Source organism: Dendropsophus ebraccatus, chromosome 3 (assembly GCF_027789765.1).
Source record: "Dendropsophus ebraccatus isolate aDenEbr1 chromosome 3, aDenEbr1.pat, whole genome shotgun sequence".
In the NCBI taxonomy this organism is placed as follows: Eukaryota; Metazoa; Chordata; class Amphibia; order Anura; family Hylidae; genus Dendropsophus; species Dendropsophus ebraccatus.
In genome coordinates this window covers 195,369,593-195,390,865 of record NC_091456.1, presented here as the reverse complement: position 1 = coordinate 195,390,865, position 21,273 = coordinate 195,369,593, and the positions used below count along the sequence as shown (strand labels likewise).

At 46.5% G+C, this 21,273-nt stretch overlaps 2 protein-coding genes across 3 annotated transcripts in view; one reads left to right on the top strand and one right to left on the bottom strand.

The window, feature by feature from the left end:
- The window catches only part of LOC138786760 (zinc finger protein 84-like), a 790,489-nt gene that overhangs the window by 504,765 nt on the left and 264,451 nt on the right, over window positions 1-21,273 (top strand). The window lies entirely within an intron of this gene.
- The window catches only part of LOC138786801 (oocyte zinc finger protein XlCOF22-like), a 348,549-nt gene that overhangs the window by 130,774 nt on the left and 196,502 nt on the right, over window positions 1-21,273 (bottom strand). The window contains exons 1-2 of one of the 2 annotated variants that reach the window (XM_069963863.1): window positions 12,763-12,966; window positions 96-181 (exon numbers count right to left, since the gene is read on the bottom strand). The exons of the other annotated variant lie outside the window; for it this stretch is intronic. The gene's annotated coding sequence lies outside the window, so the exon portion shown is untranslated. Of the gene's footprint in view, window positions 1-95; window positions 182-12,762; window positions 12,967-21,273 lie in introns of those variants that run through there. 2 annotated transcript variants of the gene reach the window in all.

Below are 21,273 nucleotides of genomic sequence, written 5' to 3'. Positions count from 1 at the left end.
GCACTCCCAGAATCCTTCACCTCCCCAGTCCTATCCATCTGTTATTCCATAGATAAGAATGATGTCATGATGACATCACTCCCAGAATCCCTCACCTCCCCAGTCAGCAGCTCCATCATCTTGTTGGTGAGTTGTAGGATCTTCCGCTCATTGAATCTTTCTCCCCTCCGGCCATTTCCATCTGTTATTAGAGGAATAAGATGGATGTTATGTGGTTGATGACAATGACAGATCACTAGATTGCACAATCAGGCTTCACCTTTACCAGTTGTCTTTCCTGGGTCCTAACAATGGCAAATACTACTCTGATACCCCCAGGACTTATTTTAGGGCAGAACAGTGGAAACAATCATTGGTCTCACAGAAAAGTACAGTGGTACCTCGGTTGTCAATCGCTTTGGATATTGAGCTGCTTAGTTCTCTAAAGTTTTTCCCCCTGATGTGGCGCTCGGTACTTGACCTTGTCCAGAAGGTGTCTCATTACGCCAGCAGGTGCAGCGTACCACCTAGTGCCGCCTCATCGTGTCCACATGTAGCTCCGGGGCCAAACGGGAACTCCACCGCATCAACAGGGGAACCACACAAGATGGCCGGCCGTAGCGTCTCCACCCTCTTGCGCCGCCTCTGCTCTGAATGGTGCATAGTGCAGCATGTGGGGGACCCCCGGAGGTGTCGGAGGGACAGACGGTCATTGGCCAGATGGTGATGTGTGACTCCACGCCAGAGGTGGTTGGCCCAGATACAACCAGACCTTAGTATATTATCACATGACACCAGTGCCTGGTGGGCACACTGGTGTGATGGTACGCCTGATTTTAGTGTGTAAGGCCGGTTGTAGCCTTTTCCCCTGTGGTCGGTCTCCTGCCGGGTTACTACCAGGTCCATTGAGATAATGTAGTCAGGGATGGCCAGAGGGGTGTAATGACCCTCACGGATAGTAGGACCCGCCACTCACAGAAAGGGGAGAATGTCCCAAGGTTGCGGTGTGTGTGTGGGGGGATCAGGTGGGGTAGTGTATGGGAGGGATGAGGGTCAGGTGGGGTTTGTGTGTGGTGGGGATCAGGTGGGGTAGTGTGTGTGTGTGTGGGGGGGGGATCAGGGTCAGGCGGGGTAGTGTGTGTGTGGGGGTGGGAATCAGGTGGGGTAGTGTGTGTGTGGGGATGGCGGTCAGTTTAATTGCAGGCAGGTGGGGAACTTCATTACTATGGTGAGACATTATTACTATATAGGGGGCGCAGCAGAAGAGACATTATTACTATCAGGGGGCACAGAAAGAGACAATATTACTATAAGGGGGTAGAGTATGCACATCATCAATATATAGGGGGCACAGCAGAGGGGGCATTAATACTATATGGGGGAACAGCAGGGGGCATTATTACTATATGGAGGGTACAGCAGGAGACATTATTAGTATATGGAGGCACAGCAGGGGGCATTATTACCATATGGGGGCACAGCAGGGACATTATTACTATATGGGAAGAGCAGGAGACATAATTACTATATGGGGGCACAGCAGGAGGCATTATTACGATATGGGGGCACAGCAGGGGACATCATTACTATATGGGGGTACAGCAGGGGACATTATTACTATATGAGGGCACAGCAGGAGGCATTATTACTACATGGGGCACAGCAGGAGGCATTATTACTATATGGGTATAGCAGGGGACATTAATACTATATGGGGCACAGCAGGGGGCTTTATAACTATATTGAGGGGACAGCAGGAGGCATTATTACTATATGGAGGCACAGCAGAAGGCATTTTTACTATGGGGGTGCACAGCAGGAGTCATTATTACTATATAGGGGGCACATTAAGAGACATTATTACTATGGGGGTGTACAGCAGAGGGTATTATTACTATATTAGGTTGCACAGTAGGGGACCTTTTACAATGTGGGGTAACACAGCGGGAGGGATTATTAGTATGGGGCACAACACTGGACATTACTACTATATGGGGGCACAGCAGGGGATCCTACACACAGGGGGTAACACACTTACTTACCTACCTACTCACTGACACCAGGCAGTGGAATTACTTCTGTATGGGAGCCTATAGGTGGGAAAAGGGAAGGAAGTTGTTGTAAAATTCCGGAGCCTAAGGTGTCTGTCTGGCAGGTTCTGAGGAGATGAATTGTAGCTGAACGGAATCATCATGGAGGTCTGGGCCGGATGGAGAGCAAAAGGGAAAGAGAACATCTCAGATCAAAGAAGACGTCACCTGTGAGTCACTGAATGAGGTTTTTGCATTTTGTAGAGTGTTATCTGGTAGGAGTTCCCCGAGGTAGGAAAGGTTGGGTTACACTGACCTAGAGGATGGGAGTTAGGGCAGACCTGCCAGAGGCTGTGTGTATCTGTGAAGGAGCTGCCTGGGCAGTGGTGTACAGCACTACCAATGACAGTGACTCTGACAGGACTCCAGGGCAGGTGGCTGCCTGTGTCTGCTTAGCCGCAGTTATTATAAGTGGTGGAAATAGAGCTGGGCTAATAGAGCGGTCACTGGGGTTACTAGCTTCTGCACTGGGCTCCTTCACTAACCACCTATGCGCTTCTGACGGCACTAATAGGGCCCGGGCCCCGGATGTTTTAGGACCCTAGCAACTCCCCTGAGTGTAGGATATGGTCATGTTGGTTGAGTTGTGTGGAGTAGTACAAGAGGTAGAGTAGCAGAGAGGAGGGTGCCATGAGAGTCTCAACCCATGTAGTAGTGTGCTCTGCCGGGATGTTGGAGGATGAAGTTGTAGAAGAAGAAGACCTGTGCCTGTGTATTGACCTTTGACTTCAGTCTTCACACCACTTTATGCCCACTAGACTTGGCTGACCCTTCCTAATGGGTGACACAGGCTCCAGACCTTGTTACCTGGGTTGAGCGGAATCCTGAGGATTACCTGCCAACACCCGTGCTGCGAGACAGAGTTCCTAGGCTACTGCAACTTTGCTCTGTCTGGATCAGTTCCTGGCTCTGTGGCTCTGTAATGGATACTGTCCTGCTCTGTGACTTCTCCTTGTCCACGGCTTGGGTTGAGGTTATCTCGGGCTAGTCCTCTCTCACGAGGAGTTTAACAGTGCATAGTACTTTGGAGTGGGTGACAGTGTGCTGTCCTGCGTCCTTCCCACGCAGGGAACTAAGACTGACCTTGGGGACCTGGCAGAGGGCCAGGGCCAAGGTAGGACCACTGTGGAGAGCTATCTAGCTTGTGTCCTTCCTCCACACTGTCCAGAACAGAAGAACCTCGCTCTTCCCCCACCCATGGGACTACTTCTGCAGCGTGTGTGGTGCGCTGCGATTGGGTGAAAGAGTGCAATAGAAGAAGAAAGGAGGGAGATGATAGGGAAGAAGAAAGCAGAAATCCTACTGGTCTACAGATTCTGGTGACACATAAACACAATAACCCTTTGCAATCCTTTAGCTGTGCGGCTTCCATATACTCATACATAATACAGTGACATCTAGTGGCTAACTCTTAATGCTACTTTTACCATAATAATAATACAAAAAGTACAGGCTTTTGCGAAGGGTGTATACAACTGCAACACCCCTAGTGGGACACCACACGGCAGAGGTGACCCCAGTATGTATAGTGCATTTGTGGTGGCCACCCGAGTGGGTGGTCGCAGCATAGCTCAGCCAGATGGTAAAGTGTTGTGACGCCAGTGCCCAGAGGGCAAACAGATATGGGGGCACACCTGCTTTTATTTTCGAACGGCGAGCTATACTCTTTCCCCTGTGGTCGATGACCTGCCGGGCTGTGAGGGGGTCCCTTGGGTAATAATCACGGTGGTCTGGAGTGGAATTTGTGACCCACCCGGACTATCGGTACCGCCACCCACAGAAAGGGGAGATGACCCAAGGATGTGATGTCTACTGTGTCGGTGCTTGAGTAATGACCACTGAGTCCCGTTAGCACAAATAGATCTTCTTTACTATAGGAATACATTGTACAATAGCCGATAGCAGACTGTAGACATGACAGGACAGGAGCTGTACTGAGGACGTCTAGAGTAGAGGAGCTGTGAGTAGTTGAGAGGAGTTTGTGCGGAGAGTCCAGAACAGCAGAGAGAAGTTTGTAGTGCAGGATCAGAGTAGTAGAGAAGAGTGTGTAGTGAGAGTCCCAACCCAGTGTGGAAGTGTGCTCTGCCGGAACATTAGAAGAAGAGAAAGAAATAGAATACTGTAGACTTTAAAGTAGACGTTTACTTGTGCCTGTGTTTCAACCTTTGTCGCGATACCACCTTTTGCCCACCAGTGTCGAGTGACCCGTCCTATAAGGGTGACACAAGCCCCAGACCTTGTTACCTGGGTTCAGCAGAGTGGCCAAGATTTTCTGGTGACACCTGCGCTGTGAGATAGAATACGTAGGCTTCTAGCAACTTTACTCTATCCGGATCAGTTCCTCTTGTTATCAGGATACTGTCCTGCACTTTTAGACTTGTTCTCAGTGTGGGTTGGGGTTTCTCTGACTTGTCCTCTCCCTTGAGAAGCTTAACACTGCATAGTGTGTGGAAGTGCTGCTTTCAAGAAAAAGGTGTCTAAGTCTCTCAGGTACGTCTGCTCTGCTCAACAACCAGACTAAGACTACTTCAGGAGTGGGGACCTGGCAAAACCACAGCAGGGACCAACTTGTTTTGCGTCTTCTCTCCTCAGACCAGACTAAGACTACTGACTAAGTGTAGGTGTATGCTTCCTCTCCTCATGTGCAACTTCCTACAGGTGGTGTAATATCCCCTGTGAGTGGTGGAGAAGAAAAGCATAGAAAGAAAGGAACTCAGAGATAGTTAGAGAAGAAGAGAAGGTCCTCATTGGTGTACACATCACAATAAACAATAACCCTATGGTTACCTGCAGCTGTACAGTTACATACAATAGTGACATTTTTTGGTAAAACTTAGGTACTGCTTTATTACCACAGTTTACTTGAAGTACAGACTTTTGCGAGGGGTGTAACAATGAGCAACACTCGTGGTGGGACACCACACATTGATCAGCACAGCTAACAGTAAGCAACTGGTCCTCTCAATCTATATCTGGGGCAATGGGTGTGGGGGGAGGGCAATGGGTGTGGGGGGAGGGCAAATGTTTAGGCTTGGTGATAGTATGTGTTTGTGTGTGTGGGGGGGAGTAGAGGAATACTGTACAGCAGTGGTTCCTAACCGGGGTGGCGTGAGAATTGTGACACTGTCACTTTAATATCCCTAAAAGCTGTGCAGCTTCTAGGGATATACTGACCACTGTTGGAACATTCAATTAAGCAAAATGTAGGAGCAGGACCTGTCAGCATCCTGCTTCTACATTCAATCGTATAGGCCGCCGGCACTTCATACCGGCAGCCTATGGGAGTCCGGGATGTGACCTCTCCAGGAGGCGTGATGATATGACGTCATCACGTGTGCCGGAGGTTCCTTCCCTGCGTCTCGCAAGATGGAGCCCGAAGAGGAAGGAGAGCTGCTCCCTGCAGCCACACAGTCCCGAGTAGGTTTTTTTTATTGGTGCACAGCATGGGGGACATTATTACTAGGGGCAGAGCAGGCAGGGGGGCATTTATACTGAGGGGGACATTACTACTAAAGGTAGAGCAGGGAGGGGGGCATTTATACTGAGGGGGAAAAACATGGAGGACATTATTATGATGAAAGGCACACTAGGGAGTATATTATTACTATATGGAGGCACAGCATGGGGCATTATTATTATGAGAGGAACAGCATGGGCATTATTACTATATTGAGGACACAGCAGGGGTGTTATTACTGTGGAGGGCTCAGCAATGGAGGCATTATTACTATATGGAGGGCACATTAGGGGGCATTATTATTGTGGGGCACAGCATAGGGCATTATAAGTATAAGAGGCACAGCATGGGACATTAATAGTATAAGAGGAACAGCATGGGCATTATTAATATATTGAGGACACAGCAGGGGTGTTATTACTATGGAGGGCACAGCAGTGGGCATTATTACTATATGGAGGGCACAGCAGGAAGCATTATTACTATATGGAGGGCACAGCAGGAGGCATTATTACTATGGAGGGCACAGCAGGAGGCATTATTACTATGTGGGAGCACAGCAGGGGACATTATTACTATGTAGGAGAATAGCAGGGGACATTATTACTATATGGAAGGCACATTAGGAGGCATTATTATTATGTGGGGGAACAGCATGGGGCATTATTTTTATAAGAGGCACAGCATGGGGCATTAATAGTATAAGAGGCACAGCATGGGCATTATTACTATATTGAGGACACAGCAGAGGTGTTATTACTATGGAGGGCACAGCAGGAGACATTATTACAATATGGAGGGCACATTAGGGGGCATTATTACTATGTGGGAGCACAGCAGGGGACATTATTACTATGTAGGAGAATAGCAGGGGACATTATTACTATATGGAAGGCACATTAGGAGGCATTATTATTATGTGGGGGAACAGCATGGGGCATTATTATTATAAGAGGCACAGCATGGGGCATTAATAGTATAAGAGGCACAGCATGGGCATTATTACTATATTGAGGACACAGCAGAGGTGTTATTACTATGGAGGGCACAGCAGGAGACATTATTACCATATGGAGGGCACAGCAGGGGGCATTATTACTATATGGAGGGCACATTTGGGGGCGTTATTACTATGTGGGGGCACAGCAGGGGGGACTATTAGTATAGGGGGCACATCAGCGGGCATTATTATTGTGTGGGGGTACACTGCTGTTTGGGAGGCTATAGGAGAGAGAAAGGGAAGCAAGTTGCTAGAAATGTGCGGTGCCTAAGATGTCTGTCAGGTTTTGAAGAGATGAATTGTAGCTGGAAGAAATCGTCCCGGTGGTCTGGGCCAGATGGAGAGGAAAAGGGAAAGTAATGTCTCGGATCAAAGAAGACGTCACCTGTGAGTCACTGAATGGCGGTTTTTATATTGTGTAGAACATTATTTAGTAGGGGTGCCCCGAGGTGGAGAAGGTTGGGAAGCACTGCTGTACAGTATGGGTATGGTGCAGTACTGTATGTGTAGTTGGTGAGGAGGGTACAGTACGGTACAGTATGGGTATGGTGCAGTACTGTATGTGTAGTTGGTGAGGAGGGTACAGTACAGTACAGTATGGGTATGGTACAGTACTGTATGTGTAGTTGGTGAGGAGGGTACAGTACGGTACAGTATGGGTATGGTACAGTACTGTATGTGTAGTTGGTGAGGAGGGTCCAGTACAGTACAGTATGGGTATGGTGCAGTACTGTACCTGTAGTTGGTGAGGAGGGTACAGTACGGTACAGTATGGGTATGGTGCAGTACTGTATGTGTAGTTGGTGAGGAGGGTACAGTACGGTACAGTATGGGTATGGTACAGTACTGTATGTGTAGTTGGTGAGGAGGGTCCAGTACGGTACAGTATGGGTATGGTGCAGTACTGTATGTGTAGTTGGTGAGGAGGGTACAGTACGGTACAGTATGGGTATGGTGCAGTACTGTATGTGTAGTTGGTGAGGAGGGTACAGTACGGTACAGTATGGGTATGGTGCAGTACTGTATGTGTAGTTGGTGAGGAGGGTACAGTACAGTACAGTATGGGTATGGTACAGTACTGTACCTGTAGTTGGTGAGGAGGGTCCAGTACGGTACAGTATGGGTATGGTGCAGTACTGTATGTGTAGTTGGTGAGGAGGGTCCAGTACGGTACAGTATGGGTATGGTACAGTACTGTATGTGTAGTTGGTGAGAGGGTCCAGTACGGTACAGTATGGGTATGGTACAGTACTGTATGTGTAGTTGGTGAGGAGGGTACAGTACGGTACAGTATGGGTATGGTGCAGTACTGTATGTGTAGTTGGTGAGGAGGGTCCAGTACGGTACAGTATGGGTATGGTACAGTACTGTACCTGTAGTTGGTGAGGAGGGTCCAGTACGGTACAGTATGGGTATGGTACAGTACTGTATGTGTAGTTGGTGAGGAGGGTCCAGTACGGTACAGTATGGGTATGGTACAGTACTGTATGTGTAGTTGGTGAGGAGGGTCCAGTACGGTACAGTATGGGTATGGTGCAGTACTGTATGTGTAGTTGGTGAGGAGGGTACAGTACGGTACAGTATGGGTATGGTATAGTACTGTATGTGTAGTTGGTTAGGAGGGTACAGTACGGTACAGTATGGGTATGGTGCAGTACTGTACCTGTAGTTGGTGAGGAGGGTACAGTACTGTATGTGTAGTTGGTGAGGAGGGTCCAGTACGGTACAGTATGGGTATGGTGCAGTACTGTATGTGTAGTTGGTGAGGAGGGTACAGTACGGTACAGTATGGGTATGGTGCAGTACTGTATGTGTAGTTGGTGGGGAGGGTCCAGTACGGTACAGTATGGGTATGGTGCAGTACTGTATGTGTAGTTGGTGAGGAGGGTACAGTACGGTGCAGTATGGGTATGGTGCAGTACTGTATGTGTAGTTGGTGAGGAGGGTACAGTACGGTACAGTATGGGTATGGTACAGTACTGTATGTGTAGTTGGTGAGGAGGGTACAGTACGGTACAGTATGGGTATGGTACAGTACTGTATGTGTAGTTGGTGAGGAGGGTACAGTACGGTACAGTATGGGTATGGTGCAGTACTGTATGTGTAGTTGGTGAGGAGGGTCCAGTACGGTACAGTATGGGTATGGTACAGTACTGTATGTGTAGTTGGTGAGGAGGGTACAGTACGGTACAGTATGGGTATGGTGCAGTACTGTATGTGTAGTTGGTGAGGAGGGTACAGTACGGTACAGTATGGGTATGGTGCAGTACTGTATGTGTAGTTGGTGAGGAGGGTACAGTACGGTACAGTATGGGTATGGTGCAGTACTGTATGTGTAGTTGGTGAGGAGGGTACAGTACGGTACAGTATGGGTATGGTGCAGTACTGTATGTGTAGTTGGTGAGGAGGGTACAGTACGGTACAGTATGGGTATGGTGCAGTACTGTATGTGTAGTTGGTGAGGAGGGTACAGTACGGTACAGTATGGGTATGGTGCAGTACTGTACCTGTAGTGGCTGAGGAGGGTCCAGTACGGTATAGTATGGGTATGGTACAGTACTGTATGTGTAGTTGGTGAGGAGGGTACAGTACGGTACAGTATGGGTATGGTAGAGTACTGTATGTGTAGTTGGTGAGGAGGGTACAGTACGGTACAGTATGGGTATGGTACAGTACTGTATGTGTAGTTGGTGAGGAGGGTACAGTACGGTACAGTATGGGTATGGTACAGTACTGTATCTGTAGTTGGTGAGGAGGGCACAGTACAGTACAGTATGGGTATGGTACAGTACTGTATGTGTAGTTGGTGAGGAGGGTACAGTACGGTACAGTATGGGTATGGTACAGTACTGTATCTGTAGTTGGTGAGGAGGGTACAGTACGGTACAGTATGGGTATGGTACAGTACTGTATCTGTAGTTGGTGAGGAGGGTACAGTACGGTACAGTATGGGTATGGTCAGGGCCGGCCTTAGGGTAGATGGCGCCCTGTGCGAAACTTTCTTTTGGCGCCCCCCCCCCCCCCCCGCCCCTGTTGATAACCCCTAATGGTGACATAGACTAAATCTCACAGCCTCCCATCCCTCCAGACAACCCCCCACAATAAAACCACAAACGGGACAGGAGGCTGTAGGATTTAGATACAATATACTAAATCCTACTACAACAAGCTCCACCCCTAAACCCCAGCCCCCCCAAACCCCCCGACCCCCGATAGAAGTACCATCTATGTATGTATCTACCAATCATCTACCCCCCCCCCCCCCCCCTGTTATATATGTGACCTTTTAATCACTTTTTGAATTTTTCTCTGGGATGTGACTTCACTAAAAAACAGCAAATTTGGACTTGGCCTATTAGGCAATTACACTGTTTACCGTGCTGGGGGCAGTAGTTATGCACTGTTTAGCTGTTGGGTATGCTGGGGGCAGTAGTTATGCACTGTTTAGCTGTTGGGGTATGCTGGGGCAGTAGTTATGCACTGTTTAGCTGTTGGGGTATGCTGGGGGCAGTAGTTATGCACTGTTTAGCTGTTGGGGTATGCTGGGGGCAGTAGTTATGCACTGTTTAGCTGTTGGGGTATGATGGGGGCAGTAGTTATGCACTGTTTAGCTGTTGGGGTATGATGGGGGCAGTAGTTATGCACTGTTTAGCTGTTGGGTATGCTGGGGGCAGTAGTTATGTACTGTTTAGCTGTTGGGGTATGCTGGGGGTAGTAGTTATGCACTGTTCAGCTGTTGGGATATGCTGGGGGCAGTAGTTATGCACTGTTTAGCAGTTGGGGTATGCTGGGGGTAGTAGTTATGTACTGTTTTAGCTGTTGGGGTATGATGGGGGCAGTAGTTATGTACTGTTTTAGCTGTTGGGGTATGCTGGGGTAGTAGTTATGCACTGTTTAGCTGTTGGGGTATGTTGGGGGTAGTAGTTATGCACTGTTTAGCTGTTGGGGTATGCTGGGGTAGTAGTTATGCACTGTTTAGCTGTTGGGTATGCTGGGGGCAGTAATTATGTACTGTTTAGCTGTTGGGTATGCTGGGGGCAGTAGTTATGTACTGTTTAGCTGTTGGGGTATGCTGGGGTAGTAGTTATGTACTGTTTAGCTGTTGGGGTATGATGGGGGCAGTAGTTATGCACTGTTTAGCTGTTGGGGTATGATGGGGGCAGTAGTTATGCACTGTTTAGCTGTTGGGGTATGCTGGGGCAGTAGTTATGCACTGTTTAGCTGTTGGGGTATGCTGGGGCAGTAGTTATGCACTGTTTAGCTGTTGGGTATGCTGGGGGCAGTAGTTATGCACTGTTTAGCTGTTGGGTATGCTGGGGGCAGTAGTTATGCACTGTTCAGCTGTTGGGATATGCTGGGGGCAGTAGTTATGCACTGTTTAGCTGTTGGGGTATGCTGGGGGCAGTAGTTATGTACTGTTTAGCTGTTGGGGTATGCTGGGGGCAGTAGTTATGCACTGTTTAGCTGTTGGGGTATGCTGGGGGTAGTAGTTATGCATTGTTTAGCTGTTGGGTATGCTGGGGGCAGTAGTTATGCACTGTTTAGCTGTTGGGTATGCTGGGGGCAGTAGTTATGCACTGTTCAGCTGTTGGGATATGCTGGGGGCAGTAGTTATGCACTGTTTAGCTGTTGGGGTATGCTGGGGGCAGTAGTTATGTACTGTTTAGCTGTTGGGGTATGCTGGGGCAGTAGTTATGCACTGTTTAGCTGTTGGGGTATGCTGGGGGTAGTAGTTATGCACTGTTTAGCTGTTGGTGTATGCTGGGGGCAGTAGTTGTGCACTGTTTAGCTGTTGGGGTATGCTGGGGGTAGTAGTTATGCACTGTTTAGCTGTTGGGGTATGCTGGGGGCAGTAGTTATGCACTGTTTAGCTGTTGGGTATGCTGGGGGCAGTAGTTATGCACTGTTTAGCTGTTGGGGTATGCTGGGGGCAGTAGTTATGTACTGTTTAGCTGTTGGGGTTTGCTGGGGGCAGTAGTTATGTACTGTTTAGCTGTTGGGTATGCTGGGGGCAGTAGTTATGTACTGTTTAGCTGTTGGGTATGCTGGGGGTAGTAGTTATGCACTGTTTAGCTGTTGGGTATGCTGGGGGCAGTAGTTATGTACTGTTTAGCTGTTGGGGTATGCTGGGGGTAGTAGTTATACACTGTTTAGCTGTTGGGGTATGCTGGGGGCAGTAGTTATGCACTGTTTCAGCTGATATATAGATAGATAGATAGAAGGGAAAGAGGTAGAGAGACAGAGGAGAGAGAATCATCAGACTTACAGCAGGGGCCCAGGATCCTGGAGGCTGCAGCATTGCTGAGGAGGAGGAGGGAGGACGCACATGGCTGGGCAGAGGTCACAGGTCACCACACTGATGGGACCTGAGCACCCTGCAGGCTGCAATGTGGCAAGAAAAAAGTCAGCCTCCCACACGTGGTGGGTGCCGGGGCTGGGGCTTGTCGGCGGGGGGCGGAGCTTACCGGGATCAACCCGGAACATTACTTTGCCAGGTCCCTAGCCCGTCTATCTTCTAGAGCGCCCAAACCAACTACTATGTAAGGAGGGCAGGCGGCCAGCTAGGGGGCGCTCTGGCAGACAGACAGAACGTCTGTCTGCCAGACCAGTTAAGTGTGCAGCTGACTGCCAGAGCGCCCCCTAGCTGGCCAGGAGTGATGCGCCCTGTGCAACCGCACAGCTCGCACACCCCAAAGGCCGGCCCTGGGTATGGTGCAGTAGATTGTATACAGTGATTAGTACAGAAGATCCTTCCTCTTCTCCCTCATCACCAGTCACTGATGGTTTGTTGAACATTTCTTGTTTATTATATCCTGTTCTGCATAGTACTGTGCTGTATATTGTATTTTATTGTATTGATTAATCTGGACACTTTTCTATGCAAATATGAGTGGTGTTTGCTAATTATTTAGGTGCGGGAACCAATTAAACCCATTTACATTATTTCCTATGGGAAAACACTGCCTGGTTCTCAGACTGCCCTCCAGAACCAATGACGTCCGAGAACCGAGGTACCACTGTAATACAAGCGCCCCCCAATGTCAGGAGCAAATAGCAACTACAAGGAAGTAATCCTGCTGGGAGTTGTAGTCCTGTCTGATGGCTGAGATATAGTACAAACAGCAAAGACAGAACAAGACAACAGAGACTGAAAGAGACGTCTGACTATAACAAGACCGAAACCTCAGCAACCAGAACAGAGCAATACATCAGAAGAAGCAACTGCTCCGACCAACCTGAGAGCGACTGCACAGGGTCCTCCGGCATCACATCCTTGTACTGATCCTTGTGTCCTTCTACATACTCCCACTCCTCCATGGAGAAATAGACCGACACGTCCTGACACCTTATAGGAACCTGACACACACAATGGTCACACAGTCATCCCCCCCACCCCTCCAGTGGTGTTACTGTATAATGTCCCAGCATTCCCAGCAGCCACAGTCTCACCTCTCCACTCAGCAGCTCCACCATCTTGTTGGTGACTTCTAGGATCTTCTCTTCCTCCATTTCCTCATGTATCAGGGGCCCCGGGATTGGGCTCAGGGTTCTTCCCCATCCTTCACACCCAGGGGCCCCACAGCGCCCACTAGAGGACTTCTTCACTACTGTGTAATCCTGTGTATGGAGAGACACATTACTATCACTCCATCCATTCCCAGAATCCCTCACCTCTCCAGTCCTATCCATCTGTTATTCCATAGATAAGAATGATGTCATGATGACATCACTCCCAGAATCCCTCACCTCTCCAGTCCTATCCATCTGTTATTCCATAGATAAGAATGATGTCATGATGACATCACTCCCAGAATCCCTCACCTCTCCAGTCCTATCCACCTGTTATTCCATAGATAAGAATGATGTCATCGACATCACTCCCAGAATCCCTCACCTCCCCAGTCCTATCCATCTGTTATTCCATAGATAAGAATGATGTCATGATGACATCACTCCCAGAATCCCTCACCTCTCCAGTCCTATCCATCTGTTATTCCATAGATAAGAATGATGTCATGATGACATCACTCCCAGAATCCCTCACCTCTCCAGTCCTATCCATCTGTTATTCCATAGATAAGAATGATGTCATGATGACATCACTCCCAGAATCCCTCACCTCTCCAGTCCTATCCATCTGTTATTCCATAGATAAGAATGATGTCATGATGACATCACTCCCAGAATCCCTCACCTCCCCAGTCCTATCCATCTGTTATTCCATAGATAAGTATGAGGTCATGATGACATCACTCCCAGAATCCCTCACCTCTCCAGTCCTATCCATCTGTTATTCCATAGATAATGATGTCATGATGACATCACTCCCAGAATCCCTCACCTCTCCAGTCCTATCCATCTGTTATTCCATAGATAAGAATGATGTCATGATGACATCACTCCCAGAATCCCTCACCTCCCCAGTCCTATCCATCTGTTATTCCATAGATAAGAATGATGTCATGATGACATCACTCCCAGAATCCCTCACCTCCCCAGTCCTATCCATCTGTTATTCCATAGATAAGAATGATGTCATGATGACATCACTCCCAGAATCCCTCACCTCCCCAGTAAGCAGGAAGAGTATGTGTAGGGTGCGGGTTATTATCCTCTCGGCCATCTTCTTCCTGTCTCTCTCCATCCCTGCTCGGTCGGACATGAAGCAGTGGATCCTATATTGTAGGAAGCTGAAGGGAAAGATGAGATGATGTGAGGCTCCTTTACACATACAGATAAATTGCTTAATGGTACGCAGGCAAAAATCTTCTTCTTTCAAATCAAATGATTTCAGAAAGTTATATAGATTTGTAATTTACTACTATTTAAAAATCTGCATGTTTCCAGTACTTATCAGCTGCTGTAAATCCTGCAGGAAGTGGTGTATTCTCTCCAGTCTGACACAGTGCTCTCTGCTGCCACCTCTGTCCATGTCAGGAACTGTCCAGAGCAGGAGAGGTTTTTTATGGGGATTTGCGTTCCTGACATGGACAGAGGTTGCAGCAGAGAGAATACACCACTTCCTGTAGGACATACAGCAGCTGATAAGTACTGGAAGACTGGAGATTTTTTTTAAATATACACATCAGAAAAAAAGGAATACAGTTCTGTCTCTTGTGAGGCGTCAGCAGAAATAGAAGAAAAAACTTTGCTGAAACCCATCCGGTCCTGGTGTTTTGCTCGGCCAATCAGCGCACGTCTTCCCCCAGCTCCACCCTGTAAAGCCACCACTCCTCCTTCCTCCCCAGTTCCTGATGTGTTGTCTGCATCTGCCGGCCATCTTAATACACCCAGGCCCAGTACACTCATTTTTCCTACTCCCGGTGTCCATCTTGGTACCCCGAGACCGATCCGTGGGGAATGAGGAGACAGCCTGAGTACCGCCTGGAATTCTGGGACTGAGCCTGGGTAATAGGTAATAGTCTGTATCCCGGAATTCCAGGCGGTACCCGGGCTGTCTCCTTCTTCCCCACGGACCAGGAAGGCATCGGGAATTAAATGCGGAAGGTTTGACAAGGGACGATACCCGCGTGACAGAACAGAGCTGAGCCAGTGATGTAGCAGAGCCTATACCCGCATGACACAGAAGAGCAGAGCCAATATTGTAGTAGGGCCTATACCCGCATGACACAGCAGAGCTGAAGCAGTGATGTAGCAGAGCCTATACCCGCATGACACAGCAGAGCAGAGCCAATATTGTAGTAGGGCCCATACCCGCATGACACAGCAGAGCAGAGCCAATATTGAAGTAGGGCCCATACCCGCATGACACAGCAGAGCTGAAGCAGTGATGTAGCAGAGCTTATACCCGCATGACACAGCAGAGCAGAGCCAATATTGTAGTAGGGCCCATACCCGCATGACACAGCAGAGCTGAAGCAGTGATGTAGCAGAGCCTATACCCGCATGACACAGCAGAGCAGAGCCAAAATTGTAGTAGGGCCCATACCCGCATGACACAGCAGAGCTGAAGCAGTGATGTAGCAAAGACGATCCCGCTAAGTCAGCAGAAGTGAGTTGGTAATGTAGCAGAGGTCAGTCAGTGATGTAGCAGAGGTCAGTCAGTGATGTAGCAGAGGTAAAGGTACCAAGGTTGCTCTTAAAGGGACATTACAGAAGTCGCTCCTAAAAGCACAATACCAAAGTCACTCTTACAGGGATGGTACATAGGTCACTCTTAAGGGGACAGTACTACTTTTAAAGGGATAGTATTAAAGTTGTTCTGAAAGGGCTGGGGCCAAAGTCACTCTTAAAGGGACAGCACTAAAGATGCTCTTCAAAGGATGGTACCTAAGTCGCTTTTAAAGGGACAGTATATAGGTCACCCTTAAAGGGGTAGTGCGGAGATAAGAAATTATTCACTAAATAAAACACATTACAAAGTTATACAACTTTGTAATATATGTTATGTTAGTGAATGGCCCCCTTCCCCGTGTCCCCCCCCCCCCACCCACACCAGACCCTGAAGTGTAGTGCTCTATACATACCTGCCTGGTGCCGACCCCTGTTCGCCATCTTCGGGACAATGACGTCGTCTTCGTGAGGCCGGCCGAACTGCTGCAGCCGTCCCTAGTGCCGGCCCCCCTCTGCCGCGTCATCAGCTGCTCAGCCGCGATTGGCTGAGCTTAACTGTGGGTGGGGGGGACACGCGGAAGGGGGCCATTCACTAACATAACATATATTACAAAGTTGTATAACTTTGTAATGTGTGTTATTTAGTAAATAATTTTCTAACGCCGCACTACCCCTTTAAGAGACTGAACCAAAGTCGCTCTTAAAGGGTCAATACCAAATTTGCTCTTAAAGGAAGGATATTAAGGGTTAAAGTTTCTCTTACTGGGAAGTCTCTAGTAAAGGGGCGCTCTGGAGGTCTCTAGTAAAGGGGCGCTCTGGGAGTCTCTAGTAAAGGGGCGCTCTGGGAGTCTCTAGTAAAGGGGCGCTCTGGAGCTCTCTAGTAAAGGGGCGCTCTGGAGCTCTCTAGTAAAGGGGCGCTCTCTCCCAGCACTATGTATTTCCCTGCAGATACACATCCGGCTCTCCCTGTAACTTACACATTTCTCTATAAAAGTCTCTTAGATTTCCGTCTCTCCTAATAAGTTCTAAGCAAATAGTTTTTCCTCCTGAGGGAGAATTGTGTCTCAGTGTCCGAGATTTTCACTAAGAAGAAGTTTCTGCTCTTATAATCTGTGATTTCCCCGTTCAAGGTCACCGGGGAGATGGGACGGACGCTGCGCAGTTTCTGATTGGACGTTTTACCAAAGTTCCTGATAGCAGAAAAGCTGGATGTATCTACCGCAATACGGAAAGTACAAGTACTGCGCCCACCGACCCCACTACCAGCTGTATGTGTGTAATGTACATGTAGCTGAGCTGTATGTGTGTAATGTACATGTAGCTGAGCTGTATGTGTGTAATGTACATGTAGCTGGGCTGTATATATGTGTAATGTACATGTAGCTGAGCTGTATGTGTGTAATGTACATGTAGCTGAGCTGTATATGTGTAATGTACATGTAGCTGAGCTGTATATATGTGTAATGTACATGTAGCTGAGCTGTATGTGTGTAATGTACATGTAGCTGAGCTGTATATATGTGTGTAATGTACATGTAGCTGAGCTGTATATGTGTAATGTACATGTAGCTGAGCTGTATATATGTGTAATGTACATGTAGCTGAGCTGTATGTGTGTAATGTACATGTAGCTGAGCTGTATGTGTGTAATGTACATGTAGCTGAGCTGTATATGTGTGTAATGTACATGTAGCTGAGCTGTATATATGTAATGTACATGTAGCTGAGCTGTATATGTGTGTAATGTACATGTAGCTGAGCTGTATATATGTAATGTACATGTAGCTGAGCTGTATATATGTAATGTACATGTAGCTGAGCTGTATATGTGTAATGTACATGTAGCTGAGCTGTATATATGTGTAATGTACATGTAGCTGAGCTGTATGTGTGTGTAATGTACATGTAGCTGAGCTGTGTGTGTGTAATGTACATGTAGCTGAGCTGTATATGTGTAATGTACATGTAGCTGAGCTGTATATGTGTGTAATGTACATGTAGCTGAGCTGTATGTGTGTGTAATGTACATGTAGCTGAGCTGTATGTGTGTAATGTACATGTAGCTGAGCTGTATATGTGTGTAATGTACATGTAGCTGAGCTGTATATGTGTATAATGTACATGTAGCTGAGCTGTATGTGTGTAATGTACATGTAGCTGAGCTGTATATATGTGTAATGTACATGTAGCTGAGCTGTATATGTGTGTAATGTACATGTAGCTGAGCTGTATGTGTGTAATGTACATGTAGCTTAGCTGTATGTGTGTAATGTACATGTAGCTGAGCTGTATATGTGTAATGTACATGTAGCTGAGCTGTATATGTGTAATGTACATGTAGCTGAGCTGTATGTGTGTAATGTACATGTAGCTGAGCTGTATGTGTGTAATGTACATGTAGCTTAGCTGTATGTGTGTAATGTACATGTAGCTGAGCTGTATATGTGTAATGTACATGTAGCTGAGCTGTATATGTGTAATGTACATGTAGCTGAGCTGTATGTGTGTAATGTACATGTAGCTGAGCTGTATGTGTGTAATGTACATGTAGCTGAGCTGTATATGTGTAATGTACATGTAGCTGAGCTGTATATGTGTGTAATGTACATGTAGCTGAACTGTATGTGTGTAATGTACATGTAGCTAAGCTGTATATATGTGTAATGTACATGTAGCTGAGCTGTATATGTGTAATGTACATGTAGCTGAGCTGTATATATGTGTAATGTACATGTAGCTGAGCTGTGTATGTGTAATGTACATGTAGCTGAGCTGTATGTGTGTAATGTACATGTAGCTGAGCTGTATGTGTGTAATGTACATGTAGCTGAGCTGTATATGTGTAATGTACATGTAGCTGAGCTGTATATGTGTAATGTACATGTAGCTGAGCTGTATATGTGTAATGTACATGTAGCTGAGCTGTATGTGTGTAATGTACATGTAGCTGAGCTGTATATGTGTGTAATGTACATGTAGCTGAGCTGTATATGTGTGTAATGTACATGTAGCTGAGCTGTATGTGTGTAATGTACATGTAGCTGAGCTGTATATATGTGTAATGTACATGTAGCTGAGCTGTATATGTGTGTAATGTACATGTAGCTGAGCTGTATGTGTGTAATGTACATGTAGCTTAGCTGTATGTGTGTAATGTACATGTAGCTGAGCTGTATATGTGTGTAATGTACATGTAGCTGAGCTGTATGTGTGTAATGTACATGTAGCTGAGCTGTATGTGTGTAATGTACATGTAGCTGAGCTGTATATGTGTGTAATGTACATGTAGCTGAGCTGTATGTGTGTAATGTACATGTAGCTGAGCTGTATATGTGTAATGTACATGTAGCTGAGCTGTATATGTGTGTAATGTACATGTAGCTGAGCTGTATGTGTGTGTAATGTCCATGTAGCTGAGCTGAATATGTGTGTAATGTACATGTAGCTGAGCTGTATATGTGTAATGTACATGTAGCTGAGCTGTATATGTGTGTAATGTACATGTAGCTGACCTGTATATGTGTAATGTACATGTAGCTGAGCTGTATGTGTGTGTAATGTACATGTAGCTGAGCTGTATATGTGTAATGTACATGTAGCTGAGCTGTATATGTGTAATGTACATGTAGCTGAGCTGTATATGTGTAATGTACATGTAGCTGAGCTGTATGTGTGTAATGTACATGTAGCTGAGCTGTATGTGTAATGTACATGTAGCTGAGCTGTATATGTGTAATGTACATGTAGCTGAGCTGTATATGTGTAATGTACATGTAGCTGAGCTGTATGTGTAATGTACATGTAGCTGAGCTGTATATGTGTGTAATGTACATGTAGCTGAGCTGTATATGTGTAATGTACATGTAGCTGAGCTGTATATGTGTAATGTATATGTAGCTGAGCTGTATATATGTGTAATGTACATGTAGCTGACCTGTATATATGTGTAATGTACATGTAGCTGAGCTGTATATGTGTAATGTACATGTAGCTGAGCTGTATGTGTGTAATGTACATGTAGCTAAGCTGTATGTGTGTAATGTACATGTAGCTGAGCTGTATGTGTGTAATGTACATGTAGCTGAGCTGTATGTGTGTGTAATGTACATGTAGCTGAGCTGTATATGTGTGTAATGTACATGTAGCTGAGCTGTATATATGTGTAATGTACATGTAGCTGAGCTGTATGTGTGTAATGTACATGTAGCTGAGCTGTATGTGTGTAATGTACATTTAGCTGAGCTGTATATGTGTGTAATGTACATGTAGCTGAGCTGTATATGTGTAATGTACATGTAGCTGAGCTGTATGTGTGTAATGTACATGTAGCTGAGCCGTATATGTGTAATGTACATGTAGCTGAGCTGTATGTGTGTAATGTACATGTAGCTGAGCTGTATGTGTGTAATGTACATGTAGCTGAGCTGTATGTGTGTAATGTACATGTAGCTGAGCTGTATATGTGTAATGTACATGTAGCTGAGCTGTATCTGTGTAATGTACATGTAGCTGAGCTGTATATGTGTGTAATGTACATGTAGCTGAGCTGTATATGTGTAATGTACATGTAGCTGAGCTGTATATGTGTAATGTACATGTAGCTGAGCTGTATATGTGTAATGTACATGTAGCTGAGCTGTATATGTGTGTAATGTACATGTAGATGAGCTGTATATGTGTAATGTACATGTAGCTGAGCTGTATGTGTGTAATGTACATGTAGCTGAGCTGTATATGTGTGTAATGTACATGTAGCTGAGCTGTATATGTGTAATGTACATGTAGCTGAGCTGTATATATGTAATGTACATGTAGCTGAGCTGTATATGTGTAATGTACATGTAGCTGAGCTGTATATGTGTGTAATGTACATGTAGCTGAGCTGTATATGTGTGTAATGTACATGTAGCTGAGCTGTATATGTGTAATGTACATGTAGCTGAGCTGTATATGTGTGTAATGTACATGTAGCTGAGCTGTCTGTGTGTGGTGTGTATGTAGCAGAGCTGTCTGTGTGTGATGTGTATGTAGCAGAGCTGTGTGTGATGTACATGTAGCAGAGCTGTCTGTGTGTGATGTGTATGTAGCAGAGCTGTGTGTGTGATGTGTATGTAGCAGAGCTGTGTGTGTGATGTGTATGTAGCAGAGCTGTCTGTGTGTGATGTGTATGTAGCAGAGCTATGTGTGTGATGTGTATGTAGCAGAGCTGTCTGTGTGTGATGTGTATGTAGCAGAGCTGTCTGTGTGTGATGTGTATGTAGCAGAGCTGTTTGTGTGTGATGTGTATGTAGCAGAGCTGTCTGTGTGTGATGTGTATGTAGCAGAGCTGTGTGTGTGATGTGTATGTAGCAGAGCTGTTTGTGTGATGTGTATGTAGCAGAGATGTATGTGTGTGATGTGTATGTAGCAGAGCTGTCTGTGTGTGATGTGCATGTAGCAGAGCTGTCTGTGTGTGATGTGTATGTAGCAGAGGTGTCTGTGTGTGATGTGATGTTTGTGATGTGTATGTAGCAGAGCTGTATGTGTGTGATGTGCATGTAGTAGAGCTGTATGTGTGTAATGTACATGTAGCTGAGCTGTATATATGTGTAATGTACATGTAGCTGAGCTGTATATGTGTAATGTGTATGTAACTGAGCTGTATGTGTGTGATGTGTATGTAGCAGAGCTGT